This window comes from Eptesicus fuscus, chromosome 9, assembly GCF_027574615.1.
Source record: "Eptesicus fuscus isolate TK198812 chromosome 9, DD_ASM_mEF_20220401, whole genome shotgun sequence".
Lineage (NCBI taxonomy): Eukaryota > Metazoa > Chordata > Mammalia > Chiroptera > Vespertilionidae > Eptesicus > Eptesicus fuscus.
In genome coordinates, this window is record NC_072481.1 from 34,908,529 (window position 1) to 34,930,727 (window position 22,199).

The 22,199-nt window shown below is 40.1% G+C and overlaps 1 long non-coding RNA gene across 1 annotated transcript; it reads left to right on the forward strand.

The window, feature by feature from the left end:
- The first annotated feature begins 5,316 nt into the window (after positions 1–5,316).
- On the forward strand, positions 5,317–20,555 carry LOC129150372 (uncharacterized). The gene is made up of 3 exons (XR_008557111.1): positions 5,317–5,423; positions 17,837–17,912; positions 20,374–20,555. It is a non-coding gene; the product is annotated as an uncharacterized LOC129150372 (long non-coding RNA).
- The last annotated feature ends 1,644 nt before the right edge of the window (positions 20,556–22,199 follow it).

Consider the following 22,199-nt stretch of genomic DNA (forward strand, 5'->3'; position numbering starts at 1 on the left):
TCCAAACAGCTCAATAGGCCAATAACTATGGAAGAAATTGAAGCAGTCATCAAAAAGCTTCCAGCAAACAAAAGCCCGGGGCCAGATGGCTTCACAGGGGAGTTTTACCGAACATTCAAGGAAGAACTAAAACCTATCCTCCTCAGACTATTCCAAAAAAATCAAAGAGGAAGGAATACTTCCAAGCTCCTTCTATGAAGCCAGCATCACCCCAATACCAAAACCAGATAAAGACAACACAATGAAAGAGAGTTATAGGCCAATATCCCTCATGAACATAGATGCCAAAATCCTCAACAAAATTCTAGCAAATTGGATCCAGCATTACATCAGAAAGATCATACACCATGACCAAGTAGGATTTATCCCAGGGATTCAAGGATGATACAATACCTGCAAATCAATAAACATGATACATCACATAAACAAATTGAGAGATAAATATCACATAGTCATATCAATTGATGCAGAAAAAGCATGACAAAATCCAAAACCCATTTTTGATAAAAACTCTCAGCAAGTTGGGAATAGAAGGATCATACCTCAACATAATAAAGGTCATATATGACAAACCCACAGCCAACATCATACTCAATGGGGGAAAACTAAAACCATTTCAGCTAAGAACAGGAATGAGACAGGGATGCCCACTTTCACCACTCCTGTTCAACATAGTTCTGTAAGTGCTAGCCATAGCAATTAGACAAGAAGAAGAAATAAAAGGTATCCAAATTGGAAAAGAAGACATAAAACTGTCATTATTCGCAGATGACTTGATACTGTACATAGAAAACCCTAAAGACTCCATCAAAAAATTATTAGACTTAATAAGTGAATTCGGCAATGTAGCAGGATACAAAATTAACACCAAGAATTCTATGGCATTTTTATAGACCAATAGTGAACTTACAGAAAGAGAGACAAAAAATATAATCCCATTTACCATCGCAACAAAAAAAATCTAGAAACCTAGGAATAAACTTAACTAAGGAGGTAAAAGACCTATACTTGAAAACTACAAGAAAGTGGAAAAAGAAATAGAGGAAGACATAAACAGATGGAAAAACATACCATGTTCATGGATTGGTAGAATCAACATCATTAAAATCTCCATACTATCCAAAGCAATCTATAGATTCAATGCACTCCCCATTAAAATACCAATGGCATATTTCAAAGACCTAGAACAAACTCTCCAAAAATTCATCTGGAATAAAAAAAGACCCCGAATAGCCACAGCAATCCTGAGAAAGAAGAACAAAGTAGGAGGGATCTCCACACCAGATATCAAGCTGTATTATAAAGTCATTGTTCTCAAAACTGCCTTGTACTGGTACAAGAACAGACATATAGACCAATGGAATAGAATAGAGAACCCAGAAATCAACCCAAACCACTATGCTCAATTAATATTTGACAAAGGAGGCAAGAACATACAATGGAGTCAAGACAGTCTCTTCAATAAATGGTGTTGGTAAAATTGGACAGATACATGCAAAAAATGAAACTAGACCACCAACTTACACCATACACAAGAAAAAACTCAAAATGGATAAAGGACTTAAACATAAAATGGGAAACCATAAAAACATTTGAGGAATCCACAGGCAGCAAAATCTCAGACATATGCTGAAGCAATATCTTCACAGATACAGCTCCTAGGGCAATGGAAACTAAAGAGAAAATAAACAAATGGGACTACATCAAAATAAAAAGCTTCTGTAAAGCAAAAGAAACCATCAACAAAACAACAAGAATGCCCACTGCATGGGAGAACATATTTGCCAATGTAATCACCGATAAGGGTTTAATCCCCAACATTTCAGAGAACTCATACAACTTAACAAAAGGAAGATAAACAACTCAAAAACTGGGCAAATGACCTAAATAGACCCCTTTCGAAAGAGGACATAAGGCCAAGAGACATATGAAAACATGCTCAAAGTCACTAATCATCCGAGAGATGCAAATTAAAACGATAATGTGGTATCATCTCACACTGCCAGACTGGCTATTATCAACAAATCAACAAACAACAAGTGCTAGAGGGGATGCAGAGGAAAAGGAACCCTCGTGCACTGCTGGTGGGAATGCAGACTGGTGCAGCCACTGTGGAGAACAGTATGGAGTTTCCTCAAAAAACTAAAAATGGAATTCACATTTGACCCAGTGATCTGACTTCTAGGAATATGTCCCAAGAAACTAGAAACACCAATCAGAAAGGATATATGTACCCCTATGTTCATAGCAGCACAATTTACCATTGCTAAGATTTGGAAGCAGCTTAAGTGCCTATCAGCAGATGAGTGGATTAAAAAACTGTGGTACATCTACACAATGGAATACTACGTTGTGGTAAAAAATAAGGAACTCTTACCATTTGCAACAGCATGGATGGAATTGGAGAACATTATGCTAAGTGAACTAAGCCAGTCAGAGAAAGATAAATATCACATGATCTCACTCATTTATGGAATATTATGAACAACACAAACTGATGAACAAAAACAGATCCAGAGACAGAGAAGCATCAATCAGACCGTCAAACCTCACAGGGAAGGTAGGGGAGGGTGGGGGTAAGTGGGAGAGATCAACCAAAGGACTTGTATGCATGAATATAAGCCTAACCAATGGACACAGACACCAGGGGGCATGAGTGGGGTGGGGGGCAATGGGGGGATAAGGACACATATGTAATATCTTAATCAATAAAGAAAAAAAAAAGAAAATGTTAAAACCAGAAAAAAAGCTACTAGTAAAAACTAATATAACATGCAAGTTCCAAATTAAATATAATCCAGGCACAAGCCAATCATTCTTCTGCATGGACCATCACTCCTGAAAACAACCTGAAAAATTAGTGCTCCTTCTCCCTACCTGCCCTATGACCCAACATGAATTTATAAAGATATGCATATATGTGGAGGAATCTCTGGAAGTGAATCACTGGAATATGCAGCATTAGGCTGTTATATCAGCTCCCACTTCCCAAAAGATACCTACTTAACACATTTGGAGGTTAATTTTTTTCAATTAATTGTGAGATGTAATTAAATGTACAGATCTTAACTGTTTATTTGATGAGTTTTAACAAGGGATGCACCCTTATAGTCAACACAACAATCAAAATATAGCATATTTAGCCCTAACCGGTTTGGCTCAGTGGATAGAGCGTCGGCCTGCGGACTGAAAGGTCCCAGGTTCGATTCCGGTCAAGGGCATGTACCTTGGTTGCGGGCACATCCCCAGTAGGGAGTGTGCAAGAGGCAGCTGAATTGATGTTTCTCTCTCATCGATGTTTCTAGCTCTCTATCCCTCTCCTTTCCTCTCTGTAAAAAATCAATAAAATATATTTTAAAAATATATATATAGCATATTTCCACCATTCCAGAGTTCCCTTGTGCCCCTTGGCAATCAATCTCTCTTCCCAACTATAGGTACTCAGATATAACAGCAGTAATGGTAATAGCTACTGTTTATGGATGGTTAACAATAGGAGTATTTACTGAGTGCCCACATGCCAGGCACTGTACATATGATATTTCATTTAATTCACATGTCAAATGTTGGTATTATCCCCATTGGTCTATTTGAAATAAAAGGGGGCGGGGAGTAGATGAGGGCCAAGACATTAATTATGCATGAACGGTCATACAACAACTGAGTGGTGGGATCAGACCTGAACCAAGAATATCTAAATTAGAATCCCTCAGGCGAAACTGTATCACCTCTACTAGTACACAAATGGTAAGGAGCTTTCTGTTAATTCGAAACACACACTAAGTAGTAGTATTAGTGAAGCCACTAATTCACTCACTACAAACATCCCCAAGTATCTTATCTTAACAAGCAAGCAAAGGTTTCAGAGGCGAATACTACTGATAATTAAAGAGGATTACTTACAAATTCTTCAACTGCATGGAAATCCTTCATGTATTTTTAGAGTAGTTAGGAGAGGGGGGGAATCCTCTGTTTAGGTGTGTGGGTCACAACCCCATCAACCCCACAATAGGGTTAATGCTTTGTAAAATGAACCAAAGGAATCCAACCACTCCTCGCTCTTGGTCAACCACAGTCCCACGGTCCGCTCTACGGAAGAGCCACGGGCTCTGTACAGCATGGCACCGTCAATGTCTGAGAGAAGCCAGGAGGCAAACATCCTGGATTGAACCTTTTGGTTCCTTGTTACATTAATTTTATTCAGTGTTTTAAACTCAACCCACTCACATTTACAAAACACTTCACACAGATGACTTCCTTCATGAATGGAGCTCCATTCACTTCTCACTTAAACCATCAAACGTATTCTGAAATGAGGTTAAAGCCTGTTCAGTGTCAATTTGCAATTATTATAAAAAACTAGGTGCACAAATGCAGAAGGGGTTCTACGGAAATAAAGCAGCTAGGTGAGGGGCACAGGTAGGCTTTCAGGAACCCACAGGACTGGTGCTAACCTGTTGGGGAGGTGGGTATTTGATTCTCCAGAGAAAAGATATTATGAGAATTACCCTTGAGAACTAATGGGAATTACACCTTGGGAATCAATATGACTCATTTCCCCCCAAACTGGAGTTGTTTTCTAGAAGGCCCCTCCCCTCGGTTTCCATGTGGTCTCTCTAAATCCCTTAACAGATGTTGGGGGAGAGGGGCTCTCTCCCTTTTAGAACGGACTATTCTTTGGCAGGTTCAAGACTTTAGGACGCACGTTTACTAAATCCCAAACGTTTGACAACCTCTTGCCCAGAGAGAGACAACAATATACAACACACAAATATACACCCCCCCCCCCCCCAAACACCTGAGCCTCCTTTTCCCTCTGCTAAACAAGAGCACCGCTTAAATACAACAGAAACACCCTGTGGGTGCCACCTGGAAATACCCCAAGTCCCAGGTCCACAGCGGGCTCTAATGGGGAAAAGCATTGGAGGGTGCTGCTTCTCCACAATTAGCTGGAATCACGAGGAGGGGCCCCCTGAGGATCCGCGTTCACTCGCCCAGCACCCTGGGGTCCTGCTCGCGGGAAGCCTCCAGGACTTTTTGGCGCCACCAGACAGTTCAGCAAAACCACCCGGAGGACAGCTCCGGAACGATGCAAAGGGGCGTGGCGCGGGGCGGGGGCCTCTCCGGGCTGCAGGGCCGGGTGGAGGGGTGCACGTGCTGACCCGCCTTTCGGTTGTCTCCTCTGGGGCCCCGGAAGTCTGGGAGGCGGAGACGGAGTGACCTGGGCCAGAGCTGCCCACTGGGCAGCGGAGAGAGAGGGTCGTCGGGAGGCCCCCGGCCAGAGGAGGCGGGGATGGGGGTGGGGGTGGGGGGACTCCCTCCTACAAGGACCCACTCCGGAGAGTGGAGGTGGCCGGGCTCGGGGACCAGAGCAGCTTAGTCGCCGCCACGTGGCCGCGCGGCCGCCAACGCCCGGACGGCAGGTGGGTGGGGCGTCTGGGGCGCCGAGCAGGCCCGGGGAGCCGCTACCTGGTTCTTGAGGCGCATCTTCTCGGAGGGAGGCGAGTCCGGCTCGAGTTGGCGGAGGCTGGGCGTGGCGCGGCCGGCGGGAGGAGGTCCGCGGAGTCGCGCCGCGCTCGCTCGCTCGCTCCTGGCGGTCTTGCCGGCTCAGCGCAGCGCAGTCGCTTCGCTACCCCCAGCCGTTGTCGCCACCCTCAACCTCACCGCCACCTCCAGGGGGCGCCTGACGCGGGCGGCCGAGGACTGATCCTTGGGAGTCCAGTTACCTTGGTGTCCCTAGCGCCTAGTTCTGGGCTTGGCATCAAGGCTGGGCTCAAAAAATTAAATGAATAAGTCTCCCTTTTCTCCCTGTGCTTAAATTTCACGTGAAGTAAGATTCTTTGCAGTTCAAGTCCACCAACACTACAACAGCATTTGGGCAAAACACTTGGGTCCTGAGGTTTTACAAGCGTGACCAATTTGGAACCCTTAGAATAAATCTTACCCTTTGGGCAAAGACGCATTAGAAAGGTGGTGTTTCCCTGGGAGTGTGGGCACCTTAAGTGAGTCCTTGAGCCATATCTGGCCAGTTGGTTGGTGTCTAAGATATGTCCGAAATGAAAAATGGAGACAGAGGTTGACATCACTGATGGCCACGACTTTGGTGCAATGTGATTTTGGGTAAAAATGTTTTAGTTACTTTGTAGCCTCCTAAACCACAGAAGTATTAGTCCCATGCTGGGTAATGTGATCATTAAAAGTAGGAAAGGCGCTTCTTTGGCCCTCACTGATAAAACTTCCACTCTAGGGGCTCAGAGACTTGAAGATCTTTGGGTTGGTGAGAATGCCATTACTGCCTAAAGAAAATCTACCTTGACTAAAAATACAGGAAGTGAAGAATTTTTTTTCAGGTGCAGTAAACTTACTTAGCATCATAGTGCTAGAAGGGAAATGTTAAAGCAGTCATCTTATCAGGTGCCTCTTTGTAGGTAAAGGCTTTAGGGTCCAGAGAAGACCTGCCCCAGGTATCAAGAGAATCAGGAGGTAAAATTGACCCTTGGGATATTGCTTTACTTCACAATTCTCGGGATTCTGAAGTTTTCCCCTGTTTTGGGGAGTTCATCCATTCAGACCTTCAAACTGATACAAATAAACTAAAGAGGAAGCCTAGGTAGTTTAAAGGACTTGGAATGACAAAAGACACAAACATAAAAGTAGCTATTAGTTATTGAGCACTTATTATGTGCACTTTCCATGGATTATCTCATTTAATTCAAGTTTTAATTGATTTCATTCTTTGCACAGCTGTAAAATGGAATAATCTCTAATGGCTAAAAGGGCTGTTTTCCCCACTGTGTCCTTTGACCGTGTAATACACAAGAGTTTTGTTCCTGGGCACATGGAGATATACTAACTCAAAATTCTGCTAATTCATATCCTTTGACTCAGCAGTTCCACTTTCATAAATTTATCTTAAGGAAATAATCATTAACATGTTCAAAGACTTGACTATATTTGTTTACTACAGCATTCGTTGAAATATGGAAAAACTGCAGTCTTTAATGATCAACAAAGGAGACTGATCATCTATACAAGGCAGTATTCTGCAGACATTGAGAATGATCTAGTCGATGAATATTTATTTAGCATGGAAATATATTCACAATATATTTCAAAGTGAGAAAGGCAGTTAACACTATTGTATGCTCAGTATGATCCTATTTTTGAAAGGGAAACAGTGATTATTTTGGAAGGTGGGATTATCAGTGATTTTTATTTTTTCCTCTTTTGCTTTTCTGTATTTTAAAAAATGTTAATAGTAAATATTTATTATTTTGGAGTCACAATTTTTTAATATATCACTATCTCTGATTGTTACCAAAGTACCTACAATGAGTGAAACATTGTGACAAGGGCTAGCAAGCAAGAATTCAGTCAGTTTAGCACAGTACAGAACATAGTCTTAACCACTGTAGTTTGGGTATTAATCAGACCTGGGTTCCAAATCTTAGTTCTGCCTTCTTTAAGGTATGTCATCTCGAACAAGTTATTTGGGTTTTCTAAGCCTGAAAATAGTAGTGATAATAATAACTTTCATTGAGAGTTTACTTTGTTCTGGGCACTATACTAAGTAAGTACTCTGTATACAGTATATACCCACAACTGATGATGAAATTGAGGCTTAAATTAAAGGAAGTTAAATAACTTGCCCAAGTTTATACAGCTGGGTGAATATATCATATCATAATGTGATTGTGAGGATTAAATGCAAGGGTGGGGGGGCTTAAAGCACTTAGCCTAACATACTACCAGATTAGATGATGGTAGATAGATAAATAGATAGGTGATAGGTAGACAGATATACACACTTGATATGTCATTTTTAATAATTTAGACACAACCCTTGTAGCAAGTTTTGCTTTATTTTATTACTCAAATCACCTCTCTAAGCAACCTAATTTGGCTATTTTAGTAAGAGCATGGGCTCTAAAGTCTGCTTTGGCTTGAATCTCAGCACTACCACTTACTAGCTCTATGATTCTGGATAAGTTACTTAACCTCTTTGTGCCTCAGTTTTTTTGTCTGTGAGATGGGCATAATATTAGAACTGATTTCACGGAGATTGCTCTGAGTATCAAATGAGTTAACACAGAAAGCAATAAAAATAGTGCCTAGTATACTTAGCATTTTTAAAACTGATTACACATTTTATAAATTTTAAGTTCTATTTTACACTATTATAAAGATTTTAGTACACATCCCTTATATTGAGATCTGAACATACTGTTATTAATGCCAAAAGGTTATGTAAATGCACAATCTGTCAGAATTTATAGTAGGAAACTGCCTCCATTTAAAAGAAACCCATGTAGCATTTACATGTGCTTATATTACTAAAACAGACGTCAAACCCAGACACAAGATATAAAAAAATGCCAATTCTTTCTGTCTTAACTTTAGCAAGATCAATTCATCTATGAATTCTTTAAAGAAAAGGATCTGGCATATTTAGGATTTTACTTTCTCGTGTATTCTCTGGATTTATAAGGTCTTTCGAAAACAATTGAGAAATCCAAACAAAGATAAACAATATATCTTCAATTTTATAATCAAATATGGCAAGGTAATACTACTCATGAAAAATCTCATAAAGAAAGCATATTACTTAGAATTAAGAACCATGCAACCTGCAAACAAAAAACAAAAAACTGTTTCTTACCAATTGAAAATATATTTTAGACACATACATACATACAAGTGTTTTGGAGTGATGTTAAATTTTCCAAAGTATAATATTAATCACATTCCTTCCCTATACAAACCATAAATAAAATCTGTGATAATTTTACAATTACTAGTCATATTGTGGCTCTAGGATAGTCAATGTCATGTAGCAAAGTGATTAGTAAGAGCATAGAAACTTACTTTCTTCCTTCGAAAGACAGTTCCTGTTTTAAGTAATATTTTTCCTTAAAAGTCCTGAATCTTCACACAAAGGCATTACAAGCTCATTATGCACCTTAATTATAAGGGCACCTGTGTTTCTTTGTTCATCTGGTTGGTTGGACCTGAGGATTTGATTTGTCACACTATTCCTCTGTCCCCGCCCTATTTCTCTCTTAATGAGAAACAACTTAACAATAGCATCTGTGCAACCTCCAGGCTCAAATAATGATTGGGAAGGGAGGGAGGTAGTAGTTAGGTTGGGGAGCACGTGTTGCTTAACCTTCAGGTAAAGGGCTAAAATTCAGGGTTAGTAAGCATGAGACCCCACCTCCACCTCCTACTCCCACTTTTTTCTTCCCCATTCCCCCCACCCCCCTCTCCTTCCTGGGGTTTGGGAGGGCAGTGTGGTATTAGGTGGAGTCGGATTAATCCCTCCTCTGTCTTTCAGGAGCCCTGTGGTCTCTGTCAAGTTTCTTTAATTCTCTGAGCCTTAGTTTCTGAATAATAGAGATACTAGTACTTACCTCATAGGTTGTTATGAAGATGATTTTTTAATGTTAATGGAAAAGTGTGTAAAGGAATCACTTAATACAAGTTGCTTCTCTTTCCTCCTTTTCCCTCTGCATTGGGACCATTAAAAAAAGACTCCAACTATGCACATCAATAGAAGAATAGGCATGAGTGAAGGTATGGATATTTGAGAAATTTGGGAATTTGATGTAAGATAGAAACATCTCCTCCTCATCATCAACATCTTCATCATCAACATCTCCTGAAAGGGAAAGGGACTCATTCATTCTGCAGGTATTCATTGAGCGCCTACTAGGCCTAGGGCTCATGCTAACCACTGGCAATAGAGCTGTCTTCTGTTCTTGAGAAGATAACAGCCTGAGCAGACAGAGATGAAGGAATGACAGATAGTGACAGTACTTTGTAACACAGTGTCACAAGGGATAAAATAGAGAGAAGCACCAGGGACTGTGAGAGTACAGAGTAAAGGCAGCAAAACCAGCCTAGAAGAAAAGGAGTAGGTAGGAAGGAGAGAGGGCCTGGGAAGTTCCTGGGAAAAATGACTCTGAGCCGAAACCGGTTTGGCTCAGTGGATAGAGCGTCGGCCTTCGGACTGAAAGGTCCCAGGTTCGATTCCGGTCAAGGGCATGTACCTTGGTTGCAGGCACATCCCCATTAGGGGGTGTGCAGGAGGCAACTGATTGATGTTTCTCTCTCATCAATGTTTCTAACTCTCTATCCCTCTCCCTTCCTCTCTGTAAAAAATCAATAAAATATATTAAAAAAATAAATAAATAAAAATGACTCTGAAATTGGGTTTTGAAGAGCAATTAGGAGTTAGAAAGTAAAAGACTGAACATTGAAGCTTGTTAGAGGTGCATTTTACATTTTATTTAAATCTTTATTGTTGAAAGTATTACATATGTCTTCTCCCCCCCCCCCCCATTGAACTCTTCTAGCCTGCCCCCCCACACACACACACAACCTCCCTCCCACCCCAGGCATTCACCACCCTGTTGTCTGTGTATACATATATGCATACAAGTTCCTTCGTTGATCTTTCCCAACCCACCCACCCTCCTCCGCCTTCCCTCTGAGGTTCTACAGTCTGTTCCATGCTTCTATGTCCCTGGATCTTAGAGGTGCTTTAAAAAAAAAAAGACCTACTCTACATAACCGTGAAGTAAATGGTGTATTGCATTGTCAGAATGAGGCTACGCTGTAATGCCATTGACTATTATGAATGTAACAGAATTTGTACATCTTCTAATACTTCATCACATGAGATTTTAATGAGAACAATGAATAAGCGCTGTTTTCAAGTAAGCCCATGAGCATATGTTCAGAAACATTTGATTAGAGCCTTTGCTCTAACAGTTTCAACTGTTCTTAGTTGCTCTTTAACAGTTACAGTTTACACTTAATAGATTCAATAATTAATTGCTTAATGGTAGAAAATAACTCAGTGTTTCATGACATGCAAGAAATGACAGAAAAAGAGTCCTCAGTCTTCATTAGGTTTTAGTGCTGCAAGGGATCTTAGAGATCATTGGTATCCTCCTCATTTTACTGGCTAGGAGTAAAAGTCAGGTCCAGAGAAGCTCAGTGATCTTCCCAGGTTCACACAGCTGGTGAGAAGTGGAGTCAGGAATAACAGTTCTCGGGGCTCTCTGCCCATTGCTCTTACCAATGGCAGTGGCTACCATTTACTGGTCATTTCCCAGGTGCTAACTGAAATCTCTATTATTTCATTTTATGGAAATATCTACTTCAACACTTATGCCTGAAACCTTTTAGAATGGAGCAGGGAATAAATAACTTTAAGAAGTAAATATATGTTGTGCAGATACCAGTGAATAAAGAAATATTCACATAGATAGAGCTTATTTCATTAGCTAGTTTATGTGTTTCTTTCAAAGGTAACTTTAGTTTTATATACATCTTTCAGATTTTGTTTCTAAGATTCTCCTCTAGTAGTTTGATTTAATTCAGTTCGATTTGACAAATGTTTATTAAGTCCTTGTGATAGCAAAGGTGACTCTCTCTTTTCTTTTGCATTCTCCCTGGATGTCATGAAAGGCTGTGCCTTGCCAGGAAAGAGCACAAGCTTGGGAGCCAAAAAGGCGTAGGTTCAAATCCCAGCTCCACAATGAACTGTTTCAGGGATCTTAGGGAGGTTGCCTACTTCCCTTATCTGTAAAATGAGGGTGTGGATTAAATCTACCTTACAGGGTTGTTCTATAGATCAAAATGAATAAAATAAGTAAAAAGAATCCATTTTATTCAAGGCCATTTGTTCTGCTGATTACTCATATTCATTAAGCTGAGCAACATTCTGTTCAAGGTCATGTATTATAACATGTGGTAGATTATATTATCCAAATGTGGCTAAACAATATCTCCCACCACACCTGCTCTTCTGCAGTGTGACCTCGCTACCCCCTTACCAAGAGGTGAATCTAATTGCCTTCCCCTTGAATCTTGATCACTCTTAGTGACTCTGGGCCATGCTATCCATTGAGTCTTCCTTCTAGCTGATAGGTATTCAGATGTTACACTGGGAGCTAAGGTGTAAATTGGCAGGAGAACTAAACAGAAAGACCCTGGCACCTGGATGATTATGTGTGTTGTCATTTTGGCCATGGACTACCAACTCAGATTTACAGGGCCGAGGAATAAACCTTCATCTAATATAGGCCACTTATTCCAGACCTGCCTGTCACAGCAACCAAACCAATATCCTAACCAACACAATTAGAGACTCTATAATGAATCTAAAGCAGTTGCTCAATGTTAAGTATATAGGACATTTCAAACACTTAAATCATCTACTGCCCTCTAGAACAGAATCCCACCTTTCTGGGTGATTTTTATACCTGACTCATTGACCTCTTTCACATAGTCTTTTTTCTATCTCTTCCCTCAGAGTAATCAACAGACAATAGTAATCTTTTAAATCATTTAATCTCACCAATCCTTGAACATCTCATTTCCAATGACTCAATTTCCCGCCATTTCAGCCACCAGTTTCACAGCCAACCCCAGGCTTCCTCATGACACTAAATGGCACCACCTGTAAATTTTAGAATCATGCCATTTTTCTCTCTGATTCCTGCTCCTGGCCACCTCTCTTACTCTCTCTGCTACAAAGCCAGTGTTTATTTTCATCATGTTCTTCACTCTTAGGTCCTATCCTATGTGTGGAGTATGATTTTCTCTGACTGGCAATTTTACTGCTATGGGCCATACAGTTAGCATTTTCTCTGCTACCCTAGAATCTTGCCCTAACCTCTTCACCTTCTACCATTACCACCTGGTCAGCCCTAGCTTGGGGCCTCCACTGGACTCCCTTAGCCCCTGCACAGAGCTGTCACTCTGCTCTGTCAATTTGAGTTTGTGTGTCAGTCTCCCCACTAGACTATGAGCTCTTTGAGGTTTGAGACTGACTTATTCATCTACTAGGTGTACCGGTTAATAATGCCGGATTTTGTAATAGAAGAAAACACGATAATTTCAAGAGAAATATCAAAAGTGCTTTATTCAAACTAATGTCCATTGCTAGCTACACATTTCCCCATCTTTCAGGTAATTTGTGGATACAGTCCCAGTAGAAAAAATTTGTGGATACAGTCCCAGTAGAACTTTTCTTATTTTGAGACCCAATTTTCCACTTCTTCATACGTTTTGAAGTGCTGCTCAGAAAGTGTATGTGCCATCCATCGGAACAAGTGGTAATCTGAAGGAGCAAGATCTGGTGAATACGGCGGGTGGGTTAATACTTCCCAGGCAAGATCTTTTAATGTGTCTTTAACTGTTTTTGAAGTGTGTGATGGTGCGTCACCATGAAGCAAAATTACTTTGCCGTGTCTTCTGGCCCATTCTGGTGGTTTCACAATCAAAGCATGGTTCAAATTGATTATTTGTTGTCAGTAGTGATCAGTATTAATGGTTTCACCTGGTTTTAGATACACCACACCCTCCTGATACCACCAAACGCAGAGCATTGTTTTCTTTCCAAAACGATTTGGCCTTGCAGTCGATGTTGATGGTTTACCTGGATCAACCCATGATTTTGTGCATTTGGGATTCTCAAAATAAATCCACTTTTCATCACCAGTCACAATTGGATGTAAAAAAGACTTTCTTTCATGCCATCGAAGCAACATTTTAATGACGATTTTTCGGTTTTCCATTTGTCTTTCGTTCAGTTGATGTGGCACCCATTTTCCTTCCTTTAAAATCTTTCCCATTGCTTGTAAACAATTGGAAATTGTTTGTTGAGCAAGGTTTAATCTTCCTGCAAGTTGTTTTTGAGTTTGACACGCATCTTCATCCAATAATGCTTGTAATTGTTGCTCTTCAAACTTGTTTGGTTGACCTGGACATTCTTTGTCTTTCACATCGAAATCATCACTTTTAAAGCATTTAAACCAGCGTCCACAAGTATCTTGAGATGGAGCATGTTCATCATAAGCTTCCTGATGTATTCAGCAGCACTTATCTTCAAAATAAAGTAATGAATTAAAACTTCCCACAAATGTTCTTTTTTTGGCATGAAAATCAACATTTTTAAGTGTAAAAATATCTATGATGTTAACACCTTCAGCAAATTTGACATATGAAGTTTTGAAGCTTATTGTCAATACAACAAAATAGCATACATATCAAATCACATATATATCAACATATGTGTAACTCCATCAATTGAAAAAAATCCGCATTATAACACGTCTATTAGTTGGAATGCCTAAGTTGTTTCTGCCTCCATGCCTTTGCTTATGCCATTCCTCCCTCAAAATATATTCCCCCTACTACATTAGCTCCTTTTAAAGTCAGACAAGTCCTATAAGGTTCATTTTAGATGCCACCTCCAAGAAGTTTTTCCTGATACACTTTCCACTTTTGAGGCTCTGTAGCATTTCATTGGTATTTCTTTGCAGTCACTTTGGTTTTGTAGTCAGTTAAATTATTGAGCACCTACTATTCACTTAGTGATATGCAACCCATTTCACTCCTGGCTGTTATTTACTCCTCATAAGTATCCAATCATCCTGACTTTGCAGATAAGGAAACTGAAGCTCTAAGAGGTTAGGTGACTTTGCTCAAAGTCACACAGCTAGAAAGTGGCAGGACCAAGATTCACTCCCAAGGTCGCTATTCTTGTGCTGAACTTTGTTGCCCCACATATGCTCTGAGCTTCTGTCCCTTGTGTAAATGTCTTATCCATCTGTGTAAGGTCTTGAGGCAAGGGCTGTGTCTGTCACCTTTATGTCTCCTCTAACATCTAGCCCAACCTCTTGCACAGAGTGGGTGCAACAGAATAAACAGAAAATAAAATACCGCTTCAGTGACTCTCAGAAAACACCTACAAGGCAGCATGTAGATCCCTCCCTCCACTCCCATTTCCCCCTCACTGACTCAGGGGGCCTGGCTGCCAATGCGCTCACACCAGACTCTTCCAGGAGCAGGTGCTAATTCAAACAGCCTCATTAACAATCTGTGGGGCCCCTGTACTCATTATAGTGGGGTTTTAACTATATCCAGTTTCCACAATTCAACAGCTTCTATTTTTAACCCATAATGGCAGGATCTACAGGAAAAGGAACGAACAGGATCTAGTATTCTCCCATGTCCCCTTCTAGTGTTCCAGAGGAAAAGAACCTGTCAAAAAAAAAAAAAAAAAAAAACACCACAAAACACAAGAAAATACATTAGATCAGCTACATAAATTGTGATTAATATCTCACTGTTTACCTGTTCCCTGGCCATGTAAATGTTATAGTTTTTTAATCAAGGTAAGTCTAAAAACTAAGACAATTTACCAAGCTATCACCAACCATGACAGTTTACCTGTTCCCAGCCATATAGTTTCCATGATACTACAGCAATCTCAAACATTCCTTCCCTCCTAAACATCACTTCTCTCATAGGAAGTGAGGCCAAGGCCTAATAAGGCTCAGTTTGTTTTTGTTTAGTCTCAGTTTTCCCCATTTTACTTTGCTGGAATACTATTAACTATTTCGTGTGAATTATTTCTTGGCAGAATGCTTAGCACAAATTACACATAGTGAATGTTTGCTGAATGAATAAACAATCTAGCTTGGTGCTATTCAAGCCTTTTAAAAAACTGTGCAAAGTAAAAAATATAATGTATATTCCTCTTATCTCCCTCTGAAACAAAAATTTTCTGAATCAATGCTTAACTTTACTACCTGCAATGCACACTGATGTTTTCCATCCACTCCTATACTATCCTATTATCTCACTTCTTTTAAATGCTGATTGTAATTCAATAAATTTATCCATGATCACACTAAGGGGTTCCAAACCTGTGCCATGCCAGCACAGCCAAGGGTGAACCTGAGGAGGGGCAGTGAAAGATTAAAGAAGACAGACAAGAGAATATAGCTGGGGCTTAGCGGATCTCCCATGCCTGGATGAGGACACAGAAAGACCCAACCTGCTAGCAAAAGCTTTATTTTATAGTCAGATCACACAAAGCAAAACAAGGGAAGTGGTCAACATATTTACAATGTTCTTGTGAGTTTCACCTTGTTTTGGCAGCACTTGCTGCTCCTCCCATAGCCCATTAGCTATCCAGGTAGGAGCAAGGGAGGACTATAAGGTCAAGCTTAATTATGCTAAGAGGGCTCTGCCCTCCAAGCTGGGACTTGTTTGTGACCCTGCCACCATTCAGTCCAAGGCTGAACCTTATAGCCACTCCCTACACAAACCTAATTTGGATCATATTGGATTAGGGATAGGAACTATATTTTATTTTGTATATAGGTTATTTTATTTACCATCACCATGTATTTTTTTCTATTTTCATGTGTTTAGTGAGGGCATAATCTATATATATAAAAGGCTAATATACAAACTGTCCCCTCGGGAGTTCGACTGAGAGATCGGGAGTTCAACCACTCGCTATGATGTGTGCTGACCACCAGGAAGTGGCGCGGAATGAAGGAGGGCCCCGGCCGGCAACCATAAGGCCCTGATCAGCTCTGATTGCCCACCAGGCCTAGGGACACTACCCATGCATGAATTTCATGCACCAGGCCTCTAGTTAAAAATAAACATATGGGGAGAAGTTCTTCACACCGAACAGACAATAGCTGTCCTCTTCAGGGTCTCTTAGTGATTAAAGTTTGCCTCTTTGCCTTGGAAACACCATGAAAACTTGGGGTCAGACTAAGTCATTCTTGCCAAGGAATGTTTCTGAAAATGTATGTGTCCATTCTTCCTTGGGCCACCAACTAATGATAACACCTAACATTTACTGAGCACTTACTACATTTGAGGTACTGTTTTTATAATCATTTTATATGTATATCCTCAGTTAATCCTCACAAAAGACTTTTAGGTAAAAACTATTAGTTTTGCCATTTTATAGAGGAGAAAACACAGGCACAGAGAGACTAAGACTGCTGGAAAAGAGCGAAGCCAGTTGAACCCATATATTCTAAGAGGATGTGTGCATCACAGCTAGACTACTCCATTCAAATCTTGTCTCTGCCTCTTAGTAACTGTGAGGTCTTAAGAAAGTTTCTTAAGATCTCAGTGCCTGTGTTTTCTCAACTATAAAATTATAGTTAATGATGATATTAATAATTCCTACTCACAAATTTGGGAAGATTAGGCACTTTATATGTAATATTTAGAACAACATTTGGGACATGGTAAGCACTTACTAAGTGTTTGCTCTTATGATCACATGAAAAACTGCACCCTAATCCACTGAAATAAACCATCTTTATAGTTCTTATATGTCTTCCACAGTGAAAGGAACATTTATGCTGAAAAGAACCCTAGAGGTCAACTAGTTCCACTTGGCCATTTCACAGTTGGGGATAGTCTAAAGAGAATAAAGGGACTTGTTTGTCCAAATGGATGAGGCAGAACTGGGAGTAGAACTTGGATATCCAGTTTCCCAGTAGTGTCCTTCCCACCACACTACCTCTTGCTTCCTCATGTGTCTTATGAAGGCTGCTATCCCATTAACTCATTTTCTCCATGTCATTATGTTGCTGGGAATAAACCTAAATGCTGAATGCTGGGGAAATTCTTACTCAACAAGCTATACTGCAGGCATCCTGCTTTCTATATTTATTCATTGCAGGTATTTAGTATTTTATTATAACATTAGAGGCCCAGTGCACAAATTCATGCACATTGAAAGGAAATTAATTAGAAGAAATATTTTAATATCGCTGTTTGCCCTTTCTGTATAATAGAAGTGTCAACCAAATTCACGATCGACAATGACAGATTGAAACACATGCGTGTGATTGATGCCAGCAAGAGCTTTATATGTATGGCGCAAGTGTGAGTCAACTTAGCCTTTTATATTTATAGAATAAACTTGCTTAATTAGACCTGCTTTCTGATTTAGCTAAACTTTTTCCAGCCCAGTGAAGCACCCCAACTTCTCTTTCAGGTAATTTTCAGCAACACAGCAGTAAATATGAACATGGAGCACATTATTATTGTAGAGCATGCAGGGAGAAAAAAAGGTAAAATATTTAACTGCAGCAGTGTTTGACTATATTCTGTGCAGTGAGAAAACCTGAAGTCATTTCCAAGATCCACCATTTCTTACTTCTTTTCAGTTGGGTTAAATTTCTAAACTTTCTGGCTAATGAAAAGAAAATAGGATTCTATTGAGTCTCCTATCTACCTACTCTAGGACTTCTGTGAGGATCAAATGGGATGAGGCATGGGAAAAGGCTTCACAGACATTTGGTTAAAGTGTAAAATGTTTGCACCTGGCTATAAAGCAAGTCATGTTCCTGGGCTGAAGAAACTCCAAGGCGGCTAGTCACTAGGGAGAGGAAGCCGGACATTGCTAAGTGATGTCATTACCCGGCACCCACAGTGACTGTTTCAGGGTTGGGCTAGGCTGTGGGCCGCATTTTGCGCTGGGGGGTCTTGGCAGCCTTGGCTGCGATTTGGTAGGGTGTCACTCTGGTTTAGTGGTGGGGCCTGTGTCCCATTTGGGGGAAGCCGAGTGTTGCTTTGTTGGCGCCAGGTCTGCAGTGCTGTTCCTGTGTAAATGGCCAGTGTGCATCACAGCAGCTCCTGCATTGAGCGTTTGGCCCCTGTGGTCAGTGTGCATCATAGCGACTGGTTGCACAGTCATAGGGACACTTAGCATTTTAGCCTTTTATATATATATAGATGTAAGATTAGAAAGCACAAATTTGGAGGAAGATGGGCCAGCCAATTCTCCATTTATTCTGCTCGTGTTTCCCTCATACACTGTTTAGCCTGTGGCCTTGACCTCCTCAGGCCTTCCTGTATCCTCTCCTGTCCCTGCACTCTATTCCCACAGCAACCTGAGTGAGCCTTTTAAAAATGTGATAATGTCACTGCTCTGCTCAAAACCTTTCAGTGGTTTTGCATTGTGCGTATGGCAATGACCAAAATCCTTCCAATGGCCTATATGACCCTTCTGGTACTGGCTCCTGCCACCCCTCCCATATTGCTGTCCCTTGAGCCTGCACTCAACTCCACATCCTTAAAAGCATCTTCATCTCCCCGATCACAGGAATTTTGCATATTGTTTCCCTTGTCTTAATCCCTCTTCCTCAGGGCTTTATTGTAATGACTTCTTTTACCTCAGTTGATGCTTTCTCAGGGAAACCTTTTTCTAAGTCACTTTATAGAATTAATTATTTTGATAAGCTTAGTATTTTTATTTTTTGGTTAATTTCTTGATTCATATCCATTTCTTCCACTAGATTATAAACTATGTGAGAATCAGAATAATATATTCTTGCTCTAGCTGGTTTTGCTCAGTGGATAGAATGTCAGCCTGTGGACTAAAGGGTCCCGAATTCATGCCTAGTTTGCAGTCTTGATCCCCAGTGTGGGGCATGCAGGAGGCAGCTGATCAATGATTCTCTCTCATCATTGGTATTTCTATTTCTCTCTCCCTCTCTGAAATAAAAATATATTTAATAATAATAATAATAATAATAATAATATATTCTCTCTCTAATTTAGAGCCTGCTATGTGTTAATTAGGTTTTTGCTATGCATCTAACCTACATTATACCTAACTAGAGGCCTGGTGCACGAATTTGTGCACCAGTGGGGTCCCTTGGCCTGGTCTGTGGGACCAGGCTGAAACTGGCTCTCCAACATCTCCTGAGGGGGTCCCAGATTGCGACAGGGCACAGGCCAGGCCAAGGGACCCCACTGGTGCACGATCAGTGTTGGGGAGGGACACGGGAGGTTGGCCAGCTGGGAAGGGACTGCAGGAGGGCTCCAGGGTGTGTTTGGCCTGTTTCGCTCAATCCCAATAGGCTGGACCCCAGCAGCAATCTAACCTACTGGTTGGAGCGTCTGCCCCCCAGTTGTCAGTACACATCATAGTGACTGATCAGTCGGTCAACTGTCTGCACCCTGGTGGTCAATGCACATCATAGTGAGCAGCCTTAGCATATCATTAGCATATTACGGCCGACCGGTCGTAATATGATTGGTTGAACGGCCGACCGGTCGACCAGACACTTAACATATTAGGCTTTTATTATATAGGATTGTTATAATAATACACAGGATAGGCCTGGTATGTCTTTTATAGATGAGAAACTGAGATTATACAGTTAGTAAGTGGTGAGGTTAGAATTTGAATTCAAGTCTTTCCAGTTCCAAATCAGTATCCTTCCCTTTACGCTATGACTAAGAAAACTTTAATTTTCATTATTTTTGGTTAAAAAAAGAGATTGTCTTAATGGTATGTTAGCTGAATGCCAAATTTCTTTCCTGGATATGTGTATATTTTTGATAGGGAAAATGGTGAGAATTGTGCATCCACATGATTATCTTTAGAAAAATGTTACCTGTCTTCATATAGCTTTCTTTTAAAACAAATATTATTGACTTAGTTTAGTCCATTTAATTCTTTGTGTCAGATTTCACTGTAATAGTATGTAATTGTATGTTCACTGTGTTTTTATTCTGCCACAGAAGCTAGCATTTGAGAAATGAAATTTGCCCAGGAAAAGCTGAATCAGACCTTGGAGATTTGGATACTTTGGCTGCCCTGCATCGTTAAGGTTCAGGGATATGCAGTTGTAAAGCAAGTAACTTTTATTCATGACTTCCTCATGTTTTCTTTATTTCTACTCATTACAGCATGTTTATTATCAGTTTGAAACAGATTTTTCCTTTTGTATCTTGTTAGTTTTATCTTCTGAGAATTTGTTGTAAGGAAGTAAATTGTAGATTTCACTTTGATTCTGATGCCTCCCTGAACTTCAAAGGTAATATTCCCTCAGAAAGAAGATTGAATTCTAATTTTGATCTCAGAAAATTATACAGGCAACATATTTGAAGTAGCATGATGGAAAAATCTAAAATAGAAATGAATGTATGAGCTCTCCTTTTAAAGAAAGTGCAGACAAGAAAGTAGAAGAAAAAATAAACAGGACTATATAAAGAGGACAGGCTCCCTCAAGCATTCAATGGCCAATCTAACAAAGTAAACACTTTTTTCCCCCTTAAGTTAAAAATGGGAAATGACTGATTTTCAAGGCACAGAGAGAAAACTATTCTTACTATAGTTTTTCTTCCCAAAAAGCGTGAGCTCATTTCTACTCTTTTGAAATATCTTTGAGCCCCAAAATTCCCTATTGCAAGTGGCCAAGCTGTGTGCCATTGGAAATACTGCGCTTTTTTGGGGGGTGGCGGGGGGGAGTGAGGGGGATAAAAAATAAAACCAGAGAGGGGAAGTAGAACTCCTCACTTCTTAAGTGTGGACTGCATCTGGTGACTTCCTCCACAGAATAAAGAACAGAAAGAGGGAAAGAGAGTAATTTTACAGTAGAGAAACCTGACAAATACTACCTCAGCCACATTCAAGGCCAACATCAATATCATAATCATATTGATAGTATGTACCCTTGATATGATGTGATGTATATGGCACTTTACCTCTGTGATCATCTTCTCCCAAACCCATAAACACAGTGTAATCATGAGAAAAATATCAGACAAATTGCGATAGAGGGGCATCCTCCAAAATACTTGAGCAATATTCCCCAAACTATCAAGATCATCAAAAACAAGGAAAATCTAAGAAGATGTCAAAGTGAAGATTAATGTAAGGAGATATGTCAACTAAATGTAATGTGGTATATTGCATGGGATATAGGACATTAGGGAAAACTAAGGAAATCTGAGTGAACTTTGGATTTTAGTTAGTTCATAATATTGATTCATTTATTGTAACAAATGTACCATACTAATATAAGATGTTAATATCAGAGGTAACTGGGTACAGGTATATGGGAAGTCTCTATACTATCTTCTCAATTTTTCTGTAAATCCAAAACAGTTATAAAGTAAAATTTATTAAAAACAACAACAAATAAAAATGCTTGTGGAGTCATTTGAAGAGCTTCCATGGAAATTTAGGAGAACACAGAAGCAATGAATGTTACATAACAAGATCTAACATTGGCTTGATGCTTGCTGGTTTTAGGAAATGCCTTAATGTCTACTATTTCATTTAATTTCTGAACATTCTAGGGAAGTAGATACAATTAATTACTCCCATTTTACTGTTAAGAAAAGTTTGGAAAGATGAGGTGACGTTTTGGGAATCAAAAGCTGATCTGACTCTAATCCCAATTATTTTTCCATCACATCCCAGTTACCTCTATATTTACAGTCCCCAAATGTTAGCAACAAACCAGTCAATAATAGCACTAGGGTGTTAATGGTTGATGAACATAGCCAAATGAATAATTCCTAAAGTCTTTCCTTTTTGCCATCAAATGATGCTACCTTAG